The following is a 16,245-nucleotide window of genomic DNA, read 5'->3' on the forward strand; positions in this document are numbered from 1 at the left end:
AAAAAACCTTCAATATCTGCTTCCATTATTTAAGGCTGTTCTATCACATTGATTTCAAGTTTGATGTGACTGCATTTGATAGCAATTACTGACCTTTTTTCACTATTTGGATATTTAGCACAATAGCTTTTGTATTTGTGTGTATATAAACCGAAAAATTGTAACTAAAAACCTGACTAACCTATACTTGTTTGTAATTGATGTAGTCTATCCCTCAGCCACACCCAGACTGTGTCGGATCGATGTCAAGTGGTGTTCATTATCTGCCTTGGGACACAAAACTTCTAACGGAGAGTTTTGCTTCTATATGTCTGATCAAGGCAAGGACTGATTAACCCTCACCATTTGAATTGATGGTCACTTCATCTGGTATGTCCATGACATCCTTTCTAAAAACTTCTTGTTTCTTTCTTTTTTGTAGCTTTTTCCTGTCTCATACTAAAGAAATTGGAGATGACTTTCAATGTCTGCTTCTGATATATAGGTCCGAAGTAAGGCAACCTCACTTTCTCGTTGCTCGTTCTTGATCATCCTAGTCTTGTTATTTTTATTTTTTTTGGATAAGGTACAGGTTTATTGACCAAGTAAGTACCAAAACCAAAAGTTACAAAAGACTGCTGGGAATTCGATATAGTCAATTACAACATCTCCCTAGCAACTCCATACATTTATCCATATTATCAAAGAAACTACTTTTACACCAACAAAATAAATTATGTGAACACTTGTTTTAACTCTAGAAACGTGGTCTTTTTGCCCATCAAAACAAGTGTTATTTTTTTCTAGCCAAATAGTCCAGAATACGCACAAATGTATAGTTCTCCAGATTTGCTTCAAAGCTTTATGCGTTCTCTGGTGTTGCCAGCTCTCCAATAATTCCTTCACACTCTGAGGCATGATCCAAGAGATCCCACAAATACTGAAGAAAAATTCCCAACATTGTCTAGCTATCCTGCAATGCATAAAAGGTGATTCACAGTCTCCAACTCTCTTCACATCAATAACATCTATTACTTGGGGCAAAAGCCTTTTTCTGAAGATTATACCGAGTAAGGCAAGCTCCCCATGCTGCAATCCAACCAAAACAAGCTACCTTTATAGGAGCTTTAGTTCTCCAAATCGCTTTCCATGGCCAAATAGTATCCCAGTAGCCTGTTTGCTTCATTAGAAGACTAAAATACTTTTTTACTGAAAAGGTTCCATCTTTACTATCTATCCCCCTTGGGATCAATGTGGGTATAATCCAGTTGAAGGAATAATTGGCAAAAGTCCTCAACCCAATCATTCAGATTCCTTCTAAAATTCATGTGCTGTCCAGTGTTGGAATAAAAATCAGCCACAACTCGATCATTATTTGCAACAACTGAAAAAGAGAGGAACTCTTTGTTTCAAGCACTCATCACCAGTACATAAGTCAGTCCAAAGTTTAATTTTTGCTCTATTCCCCACCTCCAATTTAGTGAATTGTTTAAACTCGGCCAATAATTTACAAATCCCTTTCCATACTCCCCCTCAAGTGTATAAAATAGTTGAAGGGGGGTTCCATCCTTGTCTGCTACTATAGATTGCTTCAATTATTTTAATCTAGACCTCCTTCATTCCTGCTAAATCTCCAAAGCCACTAAAACAACATTCTTTTATTGTGCAATCTCAAGTTTCTAATTCTCAAGTTTATCGGTGCTCCTACCTTTCTTTAGAATTGTTGGGTCCTGATACTCATAATAACGTGCACATTTATTTCTTCTGTAGGAGAAAAGAGAAGCTTAGGAGCCGCTTGAAATGAGGTTGCAAAGTTACGGAACACCAGTTGCAGTTGTGCATCTTCTTTGGTCAGAGTACTCGGGATTTACCTCTAGCAAGTATGATGTTGTGTCTCGTTGATTTCAATGTTGATGTGACTGTATTTGATAGCAAATACTGAGGTTAACTGTCAAAACAACATTTCTTTAATGTGATTTTTAAGAGATTTGGACGGAAGTTCTAACCATTAAGTTGATAACTTTTGAGATTCTTCAAATCTTTTTCCATTTCTCTATTTGGTTTCACCTAGTGTGGAACCTCTGAACAGATTTACTGAATTATTTTATTAGAATTTTCCCTAGTTATTTATTCAGATGATGGAAATGTGAGGCAGACTCAAAATTGATGGCTAATGTCTGCTCACATTCTAGTTTTGGTTTCTTCATGTTGTGACCTCACTGCAGCTGTTGTTTAATCAATAGATATGGTCTGTTACTTATTGAGTTTTTCTACTACTCTCTTGTGAGTTCTAACATATTGGAACATTTTAGCAGATACAGTCAAACCTAACAATAAAAGTTCTAGTATTAAATTACAACAAATGATACAATCTATTCAAACACTGTATTCACCTACAATATAGCATTATAAAACGACAGGTAATAAACATCTAAACAAGCTTTAATCGTTTCTACTTCGCCATTCTCCAGCTTGAAGGTTCAACATTTTTTTATATTTTTATATAACCCATTAAGATATTGCGAGTTCAGAATCCACTTCTATCCACCAATATCATTTCCTGATTACAGTAAGACTTCACAAAAGAGCAGTAGCTTCTCACAATTTGAAATATGCAATTGTAAGGAAAAGAAGTCCTTCCACCATAGAAGCCAATAGAGGAGCTGGAATCAAAACTAAAAAGTAACTCATAAGCTAGCTTTTGGGGTTGGTTTAGGCTCAAGTATCTTATCTTCACATTTAGCATTGGATGAAATGGGCCTTAAAATAGGGGAACGAATATAGAGGAATTATATAGTCAATGCCAACTGATTTAGGATTGAGGTGTAGTTGATCATAAAATTGGAGAATTATCATCTCCACTTGATGAGGATCTAAGCACAATGTTTTGTTTTGATTTTGGAAGCACTAAAGTTAATTTGAAAAGGAATAGCTTCGTTGATTTGTGAATTCAACTGTTAACTTGAAGGCCCTCCTTCTCAGTTTCTTGTTCTTAGCTGAACATTAGACTGCTTTCTCTTCTAGGATGAGCATTGCTGTGGAAAATTGCATTCTTTTTGAGAAAAGAAAAAAGATGGTTTCTCTTTTCTTTCTTTGACCAGGGAGATAGTTATTGGTATAGCAATTGAAAATTAAGCACACAGTCATTATACTCTTACCGTATTGTTTGCATATTGAGTAAGAAGCTTGTAATTTCCAAGTCACTACCGTCGACATTGTCTTCATTTCAATATGGCTCAGTGATTATTTGAGAAGGGAAAAGTTTTGAAGGTCTCTTTGCTCAAGTCGAGAAGGGAAAGTTGGTCAATCTTTAAGTGGTATTTATTCTTATGTGATTGAACATAATGACAATGGCTTGGATGGACGGTTTTAAAACGCATCATTTGGGTCTAAGGCTCACTTCTTTATCTACTCTGTATCTCTCTTATGTTTTGCTGATGTGGTGTTTGCCTAATGATGTTACCATGACGTTCTTCATTACTCTGGAACTGTCAAGTAATGCAGGGAAAATTCAGTGCCTATCATGTGGTATTTCTTGTTTATTTGCTATTCGGTGTTCAATATCTGTATTGGGGGCTGACTAAATTTGAATCCGCGCTCATATTTGAGGTTAAAAGGCTCCCCAATAAAGACTCCATATCCCAAGTTCAAACCCCAGAATCTCTAATCAAGGAGTTCTTACCAATCCATCACAACCGTTGTTAGTTCCTATTAAAAAAATCCCTATCATGGTATTCAGTTGCTTTTCCTTTCTCTTAATAATAAAAAAGGACCATAATCATCTTGAGCATCACTCACTCAATAATCAAATGCTAATTTCTTAGAATTATATTACTCATTTCCTTTATATAATGATGGTGTCCACCAATAATAAATTATTATTATATGGAATTTGATACTCATGTCAAGAAAAAATAGAGTAAAATATAACAAAGTGAAGAGGGAGACAGCTATGCTGTGGAAAATTGCAATCTTTTTGAAAAGAGAACAAACATTGTTTTTTCTTTTCTTTCTTTGACCAAAGAGATAGCTATTGCAAATTAAGAACACCATATTGTTTCCATATTGCTCTAGAATTCAACAGGTAAATTCAATCTCTTAATTTCTAGCAATAATAGACAACCATCTTTAATTTTTGCCATTCTTGTCCATTTTTTGATTCTTTGTTTTGTTTTGCAGTTTTCGGAAATGGATATTGGCTTAGCAGTTGGTGGTGCATTTCTCTCTTCAGTCCTGCAAGTCCTATTCGATAGGCTTGCTCCTCAGGGAGAGCTGCTGAATATGTTTCAAAGGGACAAGCACGATCTTCGGATTTTAAAGAAGCTGAGAATGACTTTGCTCGGTCTTCAGGCTGTGCTAAGTGATGCACAGAATAAGCAGGCGTCAAATCCATACGTGAGCCAGTGGCTTAATGAGCTTCAAGATGCTGTGGACAGTGCTGAGAACTTCATTGAAGAAGTCAATTATGAAGTTTTGAGACTAAATGTGGAAGGTCAGTGTCAAAATCTTGGAGAAACAAGCAACCCGCAGGTAAGTCACCTCAGCTTGTCCTTGAGTGATGAATTTTTTCTTAACATAAAGGATAAGTTGGAAGAAAATATTGAAACATTGGAGGAGTTGCAAAAGTAAATTGGTTGTCTTGACCTGAAATCGTGTCTTGATTCGGGTAAACAAGAAACTAGAAGACCTTCAACTTCTGTGGTTGAAGAATCTGATATCTTTGGTAGGCAGAATGAAACAGAGGAATTGGTGGGCCGTTTATTATCTGTTGATGCAAATGGTAGAAGTTTGACTGTAATCCCTGTTGTTGGAATGGGGGGCGTGGGCAAGACAACACTTGCTAAAGCTGTTTACAATGATGAGAATGTGAACGACCATTTTGATTTGAAAGCTTGGTTTTGTGTGTCGGAACAATATGATGCTTTCAGAATAGCAAAAGGATTGCTTCAAGAGATTGGTTTACAGGTTGATGATAATATAAATCAGATTCAGATCAAATTGAAGGAGAGCTTAAAAGGTAAAAAGTTTCTTATTGTTCTAGATGATGTTTGGAATGACAACTATAATGAGTGGGATGACTTAAGAAATCTTTTTGTGCAAGGAGATCTTGGAAGTAAGATCATTGTGACGACACGTAAGGAGAGTGTTGCCTTGATGATGGGTGGTGGGGCAATGAATGTGGGGATTCTGTCTAATGAAGTCTCTTGGGCTTTATTCAAACGACATTCATTAGAAAACAGGGATCCTAAGGACCATCTAGAACTTGAAGAGATTGGAAAGAAAATTGCAGAGAAATGTAAAGGATTGCCTTTAGCTATAAAGACCCTTTCTGGAATGTTACGCTCAAAATCAACGATTGAAGAGTGGAAGCGCATTTTGAGAAGTGAAATATGGGAGCTGCCAGACAATGGAATGTTACCAGCATTGATGTTGAGCTACAATGATCTTCCCCCACATTTGAAGCGATGCTTTTCCTATTGTGCAATATTTCCGAAAGATTACGAACTTTACAAAGAACAAGTCATTCAACTGTGGATTGCTAATGGTCTAGTACAACAGTTGCAAAAAGATGAAACAGTTGAAGAACTAGGCAACCAGTACATTCTCGAGTTGAGATCAAGATCATTGTTAGACAGGGTCCCTGATTATTCTGAAATGGATGGTGAGAAATTTGTTATGCATGACCTTGTCAATGATCTTGCCCAAATTGCATCTTCAAAACTTTGTACCAGGTTGGAAGACATCGAAGGATCTCATATGTTGGAACGAATTCGACACTTGTCATATTCCATGGGTGATGATGGTAAGTATTCGGTATTTTCAGTAGGAGATGGTGATTTTGGTAAATTGAAAACCCTCTACAAATTGGAGCAATTAAGGACATTGCTTCCGATAAATATCCAGCTCCATCTGTGTTCAGTTAATATAAGCAAGAGGGTGTTGCATAACATACTTCCAAGACTAACATTCTTAAGGGCATTGTCATTTTCTCGTTATGACATCAAGGAGTTACCGAATGTCTTATTCATCAAATTAAAACTCCTAAGATTTTTGGACCTTTCTTGGACAAAGATAAAACAGTTACCAGATTCAATTTGTGTGTTGTACAACTTAGAGACACTTATCGTGTCGTCTTGTGATTGTCTTGAGGAGTTACCGCTGCAGATGGGAAACTTGATCAACTTGCATTACTTTGACATTAGGTGCTGTTCTCAGTTGAAGATGCCGCTACATCCTAGCAAGTTGAAAAGCCTCCAGGTGCTATTAAGAGTTAAACGTCTTCAAAGTGGTTTGAAACTCAAAGATTTGGGTGAACAATGCAACTTGTATGGATCTCTATCAATTGTAGAGTTGCAAACATGAGGGAAAAGGAACATATTGAGAGGTTATCATTGTCGTGGGGTACAAGTATTGCTGAGAATTCACAAACTGAAAGAGACATACTCGATGAACTACAACCAAACACAAACATAAAAGAACTGGAAATCTCTGGATATAGAGGGACAAAATTTCCGAACTGGCTGGCTGATTATTCCTACCTTAAGCTGGAGATGTTGTCTCTTAGCCACTGCAACAACTGTGATTCCTTGCCAGCACTAGGACAACTTCCTTCTTTGAAATCCCTCACCATTGGGTATATGGATCGAATAACAGAGGTGACCGAAGAATTCTATGGTAGCCCATCTTCAATAAAGCCATTTAACTCTCTTAAATGGCTTGCATTTAATCGGATGTCTAGGTGGAAGCAATGGCACGTACTAGGAAGTGGAGAGTTCCCTGCACTTCAGAACCTTTCAATTGAAGACTGTCCCAAGTTGATGGGGAAATTGCCTGGAAATCTTTGTTCTTTGACAGGATTGACAATTTCAGGTTGTCCGAAATTCATTTTGGAGACACCTATCCAACTTTCAAGTCTAAAAAGGTTTAAAGTTGTTGGTTCTTTAAAGGCTGGGCTATTTGCATCCCAACTTCAAGGAATGATGCAGCTAGAGTCATTAATTATCAAAAGTTGTCACTCTCTTACCTCCTTGCATATTAGCAGTCTGTCGAAAACCTTGGAGGAAATAGAGATACGTGATTGTGAGAAATTGAAATTGGAGCCGTCAGCTAGTGAGATGTTTCTCTCGAGACTGGTACTAACTGCATGTAATTCTATAAATGAGATATCACCTGAGCTGGTCCCAAGAGCACGCTATTTGAGTGTATATAAATGCCACAGCCCTACTAGGCTTTTGATTCCTACTGGGACTGAAGATCTCCGTATTTCGGAATGTGAAAATCTTGGAATACTTTTGGTGGCATCCAGTACTCCAACGTTGTTGCGAAATTTGGATATTTTCGGCTGCGAGAAGCTGAAGTCGCTGCCAGAACATATGCAGGAACTTCTTCCATCTCTTAATCGTCTCCTCCTGTATGATTGTCCAGAAATAAAGTCCTTCCCTGAAGGAGGGTTGCCCTTCAGTCTAGAAGTCCTTGAGATCTGTTGTTGCGATAAACTGGAGAATGATCGAAAGGAGTGGCATTTACAGAGACTCCCTTGCCTCAGAGAACTTAAAATCTTCCATGGTTCTACTGACGAAGAGATTCATTGGGAGTTGCCTTGCTCAATTCAAAGACTTAATGTGTTTAATATGAAAACATTAAGCAGCCAACTTCTCAAAAGCCTCACCTCTCTTCAATATCTATCCACTATTCGTTTACCTCAAATTCAGTCACTGATCGAAGAAGGGCTTCCCTCGTCTCTTTCTTCACTAACATTAGGCGACCATCATGAGCTCCATTCACTGTCAACTGAAGGTCTTCGGGGCCTCACTTCTCTTAGGCATCTATAGATTAGATCCTGCCATCAACTCCAATCTCTTCCGGAATCAGCGCTTCCCTCCTCCCTCTCTGAGCTGACCATCCAAAATTGTCCTAAGCTCCAACATCTTCCAGTAAAAGGGATGCCCTTTGCCCTCTCTAAACTATCTATTTCATACTGCCCATTGCTCAATCCACGTCTAGAATTTATGAAGGGGGAATACTGGCCAAATATTGCTCATATTTCCACTATAGAGATCAATGGGGAATACCTGTGATGATCAAAACAAATGGTACTCTGACAGATGTAAGAACTCTTTTTTATCTCACTAGCTTTTTCTTTTTCGTTACTTCTCTTTGCTTGTTTGTTGATTCTTTTCCTTTGTTATATTGTTTTGTGCAGTGTGTATTGTCTGTTGCACTGTGAAGCCGAGGAATCATCTTCAGATCAGGATGAATTTAATGTTTGATTACAAAAAAGAAGGTGAAAAAATATTCATATTCAGGTGGGAACACTGTAATCATCATATCATATCATCATATTATATTAAAAGCAGTGCAAATATTCTTAAAGGTCAATTGTAACATCAATCTCAATTTATGGATTTGGGCATTTTTTTTCTTATTAATCTGTTGTGGTTATCATTGAATTGGTTTTATACATGTCATTTTAAGGATTCTTTCCCACAAATAATTATACACATAATATTAATATTTAATTATAATGTTTTTTTTTCTATGGTCACACTTAAATATCAATTGCACTATTCTTTTTTCCTCCTTCATTTATTTATTTTTCTCCTTTATTTGCTTTATATATTCTTTTTCATGACTCTTATCTAATTACCTATTTAATTGTTACTCTTAATTTTCATAACTCTCATGTTTTTTTATATTCATAACCTCCACATATTAAATTTAGAACTTTAAGATATCGTTTGGTATTCCTCCATAAATATCTATATAAATTCACCTTTTTTGTTTCACGGAATCTCTACCCAATGTTATCCTTTTCATTCTATAGTTGTGCTTTCAAATAATTTTCAGAACTGATATTTAAAAGGTCTATTTTTAATATAGCCGAGAGTGATGCTCAAATTGCATATTGATGGAGGAGTGGCCAGAGATTGCTCAAACACAATGTATGATTCGATAGTGAACTTATATATAGCGAGCAAGATCATTGGTAAGTGAGTCTCCAAATAATTTTCAAGACTTCTCTGTGTTTGTTTATCAATTAATTTTCTATGCTAATCTTCTAGACTGCTTTGCATAATTTTTTTCTATCACAAAAGTTATTAGTCTCTTTATTCCCCTGTTTCTAGTCACTTCCTGTACAACATGAATGGTACATGAATTATCTATTAATGATACTCTTAACAAGGTGTGAGCTCGCACGATTTTCCCCCAAAGACCTCACACCATTAAGACATCCTACACCTTATATGTAGCTTTGTTAGCATGCCTATTAGCAGTCTGTCAACTTAGGGGCCTCATGTTGCTTCAACATCTAGCTATCTGGGACTGCCCTTATCTCCATTTTGAATTGCCCTTATCTTCAATCTCTTCTAGTAAAAGGGATGCCCCCTTCCATCTCTACACTATCTATTTACGAGTGCCCATTGCTCAAACCACACCTAGAATTTGACATGAGTGATTTTTGGCCAAAAATTGCTCATTTTTCCTCCATAATTATTGATAGGGATACCAGTAATGATTAAGAGAAATGGTACTCTGATATATGTAATTTTAATTCTTTCTTTTTTCATTATTTATTTATTTATTTTATTAACTTCTCCTTGCTTGTTAGTTAATTCTTTTCCTTTGTTAAATGTTTAAGCAGCGCAAAGCGTCTATTGCCACTGTGAAGCCGAGGAATAATCTTGGATCGGGATGAGTTTAATTTTAGATGACAGCAAAAAGGTGAGAAAAAGAAAGATGGTATGGAATTGAAATAATCCGCTTCGGAAAGTTGATAGCTCAATGTAATATTAATGAACTAGTAATCTTGTCAGCAGGATGTTTATTGTCTTGGATCTTCATCTCAATTTCAATTCATGAATTCTTGTTATATATATTCACTCTTCATCTTACTTAGAATATTAACACTATTTCACAGTATCTCTTTTCTTAATGTAATATCAATGAGCTAGTAATCTTTTAAGACTATCGTTTCTTGTATTTTAACCTATGTTCTCCCTCAAATCTCACAGACTGGGAAAAAATTTGCCATCATGAAAAGTTGTTCGGCTTTGTTCCCCATTTCTTGTGTCTTCCACAGTGATAAGGGGTCCAAAGGAATGCAACCTCATTTTTCAGTCAGGCAGCCAAAATCTTGAAAAGAGTTGCATCAAGCTTGAAATTTAGAGAAATTCGAAAAAACTTCCAATATCTGCTTCCACGTTTAAGCCTTGTTTATATCGCATTAATTTCAAGTTTTATATTGGACTAATTCCAGGTTTTCTTCCAACATATCACAATAAGTTGTGGAAGGAGGAGGTGGTTTAGAGTAATGCACATGCTAACTTTTGAATAGCCAAATATCAGCTCAACTGTGATCGGTCAACAGAATGTAGGTGCAGAAAGGTACTTTCTCTTTTCGCTGGAATTTGACACTACTACTTTTCTTTTATCCGACTGAGAAGGAAATATTGAGTAAACTTTTGTACAAGGAGTTTCTCCTATAGCACTTGAAGATCATTTCTACTTTCTTCTCTTCTGTCAGCAGCTCAACAAAGTACAAGGTTCGATTGATCAGTTTCTCTGCCAATATACGATGTCATTTCCTCATCGAGATTAGCTAAAGTTTTCCACCAGAACCAATGCTAGAATTCCTTCCATCTCTCGAAAGAATGGTAGGCATTTCATTCTCAGTAAAAAAAAGGATATTTTTGTGTATGAAACTCTGATGGTTGTTGTTCACTGCTACAGCTGCACTTCAAAATTGAGAAACTTTAATTGCTCAAATGCCCATTTTTATCATTTTGTGTTTTAGTAATTTTAACTGTTGTGATCTTTATCAGGTAAACATGTCGATCGTGAGAGTTCCTTCCAGATGTATGTCTAAAATGTGCTCCTCAGACTCAAAGAATGACTGCTTAAAAAGTTTGGCTTGAAATGCTGAACCTGCATTTAGACCAACAGTGCTACAAGGTTAAGTTGGTATGTCCAGATGGTGTCGTCCACAAGTTTGGTAATACTTCCATCCTCAACATTGCTCTGTTGTGCGCGAGTTTGTAGCAGCAGATGGAATTTTTTTGTGTATATATAGTAAGTGATGCTATTTCAAGTTGTGTATATGATCTTAGTTGAGTTGAAGCAGCAAATATTGCTATGTTGTCCTTGAGAATGTTCAGGATTGAGATTACAAGTGAAGTTAGTTTAGTATAATTACGAAAGACAAAGTTGGATCTCTTTATAGTGACGGACATCTTTTTGGCTGCTATAATGAATGATTGCTATTGTTACACACCTTAATAATATTTGACGTTTAGATCTTATTTGGTGGTTATTGATAAAAGAAATATGCAAGAAGTCATTTCCTCTTAACTTTTTATGTTATAGAAGAAAACAAAATACTTCACAGGGAAAAGACATAGAATCCATCGGAACTTGTCCCGAAAAGTTAAATATATTGTGGCAACCTATGATACACAAGTATTATCTAAAAGTGAATTAATTTTGCTACAGCAAAAGAGGGTGCCTTTCTGCTTGGCCTATCTTTTCATAGTATTTGATTTCATCAAATAAAGAGAAAATTATAAAAGGAATACTTTTAAAACACATTAATTTCAAGAAGAAAAAAACCCAACTCAAAGAAAACAATTAGTAGGAAGTTTCTGGTCATTTTATAAAGCTAATGCTAGTTGATTGAAGAGACCAATCATATGAAGGTCGTTGAATTAAATTAATAGGAGATTTGTGTAATCTTTTAGTTAAATCAAATGACTTTTTAAAAAATAAATTAAAGTGTTGAAAACAAGACAATGTAATGGTTAGATTTCAACTTCAAAAAGGCATCTTCTATGAAAAATTATTTAAAAAACAATTTGTTATAACCACTACTTATAATTTACTCATTTGCCTTTATATAATGGTGGTGTCCACCAATAATTTATTATTATTGTATGGAATTTGATAATCAAGCCAAAAGTTATAAGTTTGATTCAATTAAAATATAACAAGTTCTGTTATTTTTAGTTTTTTAATATATATGCCTCAAAGTGAAGAAGGACACAGCTAAGAGAGAAAAGTCATTCTCCTAAATTGGTATAACAATTGCAAATTAATTAGCGGACAGTCAGTATATTGTTTGCATATTGCTCTAGAATTCAACAGGTAAATTAAATCTATTACTAGTAGAAATATTAAACCATTTTGTGATTCTCTGTTTTGTTTTTCAGGTTTCAGAAATGGAGATTGGCTTAGCAGTTGGTGGTGCATTTCTCTCTTCAGCTTTGAATGTTCTCTTTGATAGGCTTGCTCCTAACGGTGATCTGCTCAACATGTTTAAGATGGACAAGCATGATGTTCGGCTTTTAAAGAAGCTGAGGATGACTTTGCATGGCCTTCAGGCTGTGTTAAGTGATGCGGAGAATAAGCAAGCATCAAATCAATACGTGAGCCAGTGGCTTAATGAGCTTAAAGATGCTGTGGACGGCGCTGAAAACATAATAGAAGAAGTCAATTATGAGGTTTTGAGACTAAAGGTGGAAGGTCAGCATCAGTGTCTTGGAGTAACAAGCAATCGACAGGTAAGTGACTGCAACCTGTGCTTTAGTGATGATTTTTTTCTTAACATAAAGGAGAAGTTGGAAGACACCATTGAAACATTGGAGGAGTTGGAAAAGCAAATTGGTCGCCTTGATCTAACAAAGTATCTTGATTCCGGTAAACAAGAAAAAAGGGAATCTTCAACTTCTTTGGTTGATGAATCTGATATCTTAGGCAGGCAGAATGAAATAGAGGAATTGATTCACCGTTTGTTGTCTGAGGATGGAAATGGAAAAAATCTGACTGTAGTTCCTGTTGTTGGAACGGGGGGTGTGGGCAAGACAACACTTGCTAAAGCTGTTTACAATGATGAGAGTGTGAAAAAACATTTTGATTTGAAAGCTTGGATTTGTGTGTCTGAACCATATGATATTCTCAGAATAACAAAGGAGTTACTTCAAGAAATTGGTTTAACGGTTGATAACAATCTGAATCAACTTCAAGTCAGATTGAAGGAAAGCTTAAAGGGAAAAAAGTTTCTTATTGTCCTAGATGATGTGTGGAATGACGACTATAAAGAATGGGATGACTTGAGAAATCTTTTTGTACAAGGAGATGTAGGAAGTAAGATCATTGTGACGACACGTACGGAGAGTGTTGCCTTGATGATGGGTTTTGGAGCAATCAATGTGGGGACTCTGTCTAGTGAAGTCTCTTGGGCTCTATTCAAACGGCATTCATTAGAAAATAGGGATCCTGAGGAATATTCAGAATTTCAGGAGGTTGGAAAACAAATTGCAAACAAGTGCAAAGGATTGCCATTAGCTCTAAAGACACTTGCTGGCATTTTACGCTCCAAATTCAAGGTGAATGAGTGGAGAGACATTTTAAGAAGTGAAATATGGGAGCTGCCACACCATTCGAATGGAATCTTACCAGCATTGATGTTGAGCTACAATGATCTTCGTCCACATTTGAAGCGCTGTTTTGCTTTTTGTGCAATATATCCGAAAGATTATCTATTTTGCAAAGAACAAGTTATTCACCTGTGGATTGCTAATGGTCTTGTACAGAAGTTGCATTCAGCTAACCAGTACTTTCTCAAGTTGAGATCGAGATCATTATTTGAAAGAGTCCGTGAGTCTTCTGAATGGAATCCGAGGAAATTCTTAATGCATGACCTTGTCATTGATTTGGCCCAAATTGCATCTTCAAATCTGTGTATGAGGTTGGAAGACATCGAAGCATCTCATATGTTGGAACGAACTCAACACTTGTCATATTCAATGGGTGATGGTAATTTCGGTAAACTGAAAACCCTCAACAAATTGGAGCAATTGAGGACATTGCTTCCCATCAATATCCAGCGGCGTCAATGCCATCTTAGCAAGACGGTGCTGCATGACATATTGCCAAGACTAACATCTTTGAGGGCACTATCATTGTCTGATTATAAAAATGAGGAGTTGCCAAATGACTTGTTTATCAGATTAAAGCACCTAAGATTTTTGGACCTCTCTTGGACAGGTATAAAAAAGTTGCCAGATTCAATTTGTGTACTGTACAACTTAAAGACACTTCTCTTGTCACATTGTAGATATTGTAAGGAGCTACCTCTGCAGATGGAGAAGTTGATCAACTTGCATCACCTTGACATTAGCGATGACTATTTCTTGAAGATGCCACTACATCTAAGCAAGTTGAAAAGTCTCCACATGCTAGTGGGAGCCAAGTTTTTTCTAAGTGGCCGCGGTGGTTTGAGAATAGAAGATTTGGGTGAACTACATAACTTGTATGGATCTCTATCAATTCTAGAGTTGTAAGATGTGGTTGATAGAAGGGAATCTCTGATGGCAAACATGAGGGAAAAGAAACATGTTGAAAGGTTATCTTTGCAGTGGAGTGGAAGTAATGCTGACAATTCACAAACTGAAAGAGAGATACTCGATGAGCTACAACCAAATACAAACATAAAAGAAGTCGGAATCACCGGATATAGAGGGACAAAATTTCCAAATTGGCTAGGTGATCATTCATTTCATAAGCTAATAAACTTGTCTCTTAGCAACGGCAACGACTGTGATTCCTTGCCAGAGCTAGGAAAGCTTCCTTGTTTAAAATTCCTTACCATTAGAGGTGACTGAAGAGTTCTATGGTAGTTTGTCATCCACAAAGCCATTTAATTCTCTTGAGAAGCTTCAATTCGCACAGATGCCGGAGTGGAAGCAGTGGCATGTACTGGGGAAGGGAGAGTTCCCTGTACTTGAGGAACTTCGGCTTATTGGTTGCCCAAAGTTGATTGGGAAGTTGCCTGAAAATCTTTCTTCTCTGACAAGATTGAGAATTTCAGAATGCCCTGAACTCAGTTTGGAGACACCTATTCAACTTGAAGGAATGAAACAGATTGTTGAATTAGTAATTACTGATTGTAAGTCTCTTACCTCCTTACCTATTAGTAGTCTGCCAAGTACTTTGAAGAGTATAGAAGTCTCTGGTTGTGGGGAACTGAAATTGGAGGCGTCAATGAATACTATGTTACTCGAGGAATTGACTCTACAAAGATGTGATTCACCTGAGTTGTTCCCAAGAGCACGCAAACTGAGTGTAAGAAGTTGCAACAACCTTACTAGGCTTTTGATTCCTACTGCCACTGAAAGACTCAGTATTAGAGATTGTGAGAATCTTGAAATACTTTCAGTGGCATGTGGGTCTCAGATGACTACGTCATTGCATATTCAGGACTGCAATAAGCTGAGGTCACTGCCAGAGCATATGCAACAACTCCTTCCATCTCTTAAGGAACTGACACTGGATAATTGTCCAGAAATAGAGTCGTTTCCTCAAGGAGGATTGCCCTTCAATTTACAATTCCTTTGGATCTCCCGTTGTAAGAAACTGGTGAATGGCCGAAAAGAGTGGCATTTACAGAGACTCCCCTGTCTCATAGATTTAGCCATCCACCATGATGGTAGCGATGAAGAGGTTCTTGCTGGTGAAAAATGGGAGTTGCCTTGCTCTATTCGAAGCCTTACTATATCCGATCTCAAAACATTAAGCAGCCAACTTCTCAAAAGCCTCACCTCTCTTGAGTACCTATATGCTAAGAATTTACCTCAAATTCAGTCATTGCTGGAAGAAGGGCTTCCTTCCTCTCTTTCTGAGATAAAATTATTTAGCAATCATGATCTTCATTCACTACCGACCGAAGGTCTTCAGCGTCTCACGTGGCTTCGACGTCTAGAGATTCGGGATTGCCCTAGTCTCCATTCTCTTCCCGAATCGGGGTTGCCCTCCTCCCTCTCTGAGCTGTGCATTTGGAATTGCTCTAATCTCCAATCTCTTCCCGAATCGGGGATGCCCCTTTCCATCTCTAATCTATATATTTACAAATGCCCATTGCTCAAACCACTCCTACAATTTGACAAGGGGGATTACTGGCCAAAAATTGCTCATATTCCCACCATAGATATTGATTGGGAATACCAGTAATGATTAAAAAAAATGGTGCTCTGATAAATTGTAAGTTATTTTTTCATTTATTTTTTTGTTTACTTCCCTTTTCTTGCTTGCTAATTCTTTTCCTTTGTTAAATCCTTGAGCAGCACAAAGCGTCTATTGCCACTGTGAAGCTGAGGAATCATCTTTGGATCGGGATGAATTTAATTTTAGATGACAGCAAAAAAGGTGAAATAACGAAAGCTGGTATAAGTAGGAGTTGAAATTATTTGCTTCGGAAAGTTGATAGCTCAATGT

General features: G+C 36.9%; 2 pseudogenes; both read left to right on the forward strand.

Annotated features, from left to right (window-relative positions):
- Positions 1-331: 331 nt before the first annotated feature.
- LOC125832953 (putative disease resistance RPP13-like protein 1) lies at positions 332-8,057 on the forward strand (annotated as a pseudogene).
- A 4,128-nt stretch (positions 8,058-12,185) lies between these two features.
- LOC125832957 (putative disease resistance RPP13-like protein 1) lies at positions 12,186-15,981 on the forward strand (annotated as a pseudogene).
- Positions 15,982-16,245: the final 264 nt, after the last annotated feature.

The sequence above is a fragment of the Solanum verrucosum genome, unplaced genomic scaffold (genome assembly GCF_900185275.1).
Source record: "Solanum verrucosum unplaced genomic scaffold, falcon-dt-bn FXZP01000016.1, whole genome shotgun sequence".
Taxonomy (NCBI): domain Eukaryota; kingdom Viridiplantae; phylum Streptophyta; class Magnoliopsida; order Solanales; family Solanaceae; genus Solanum; species Solanum verrucosum.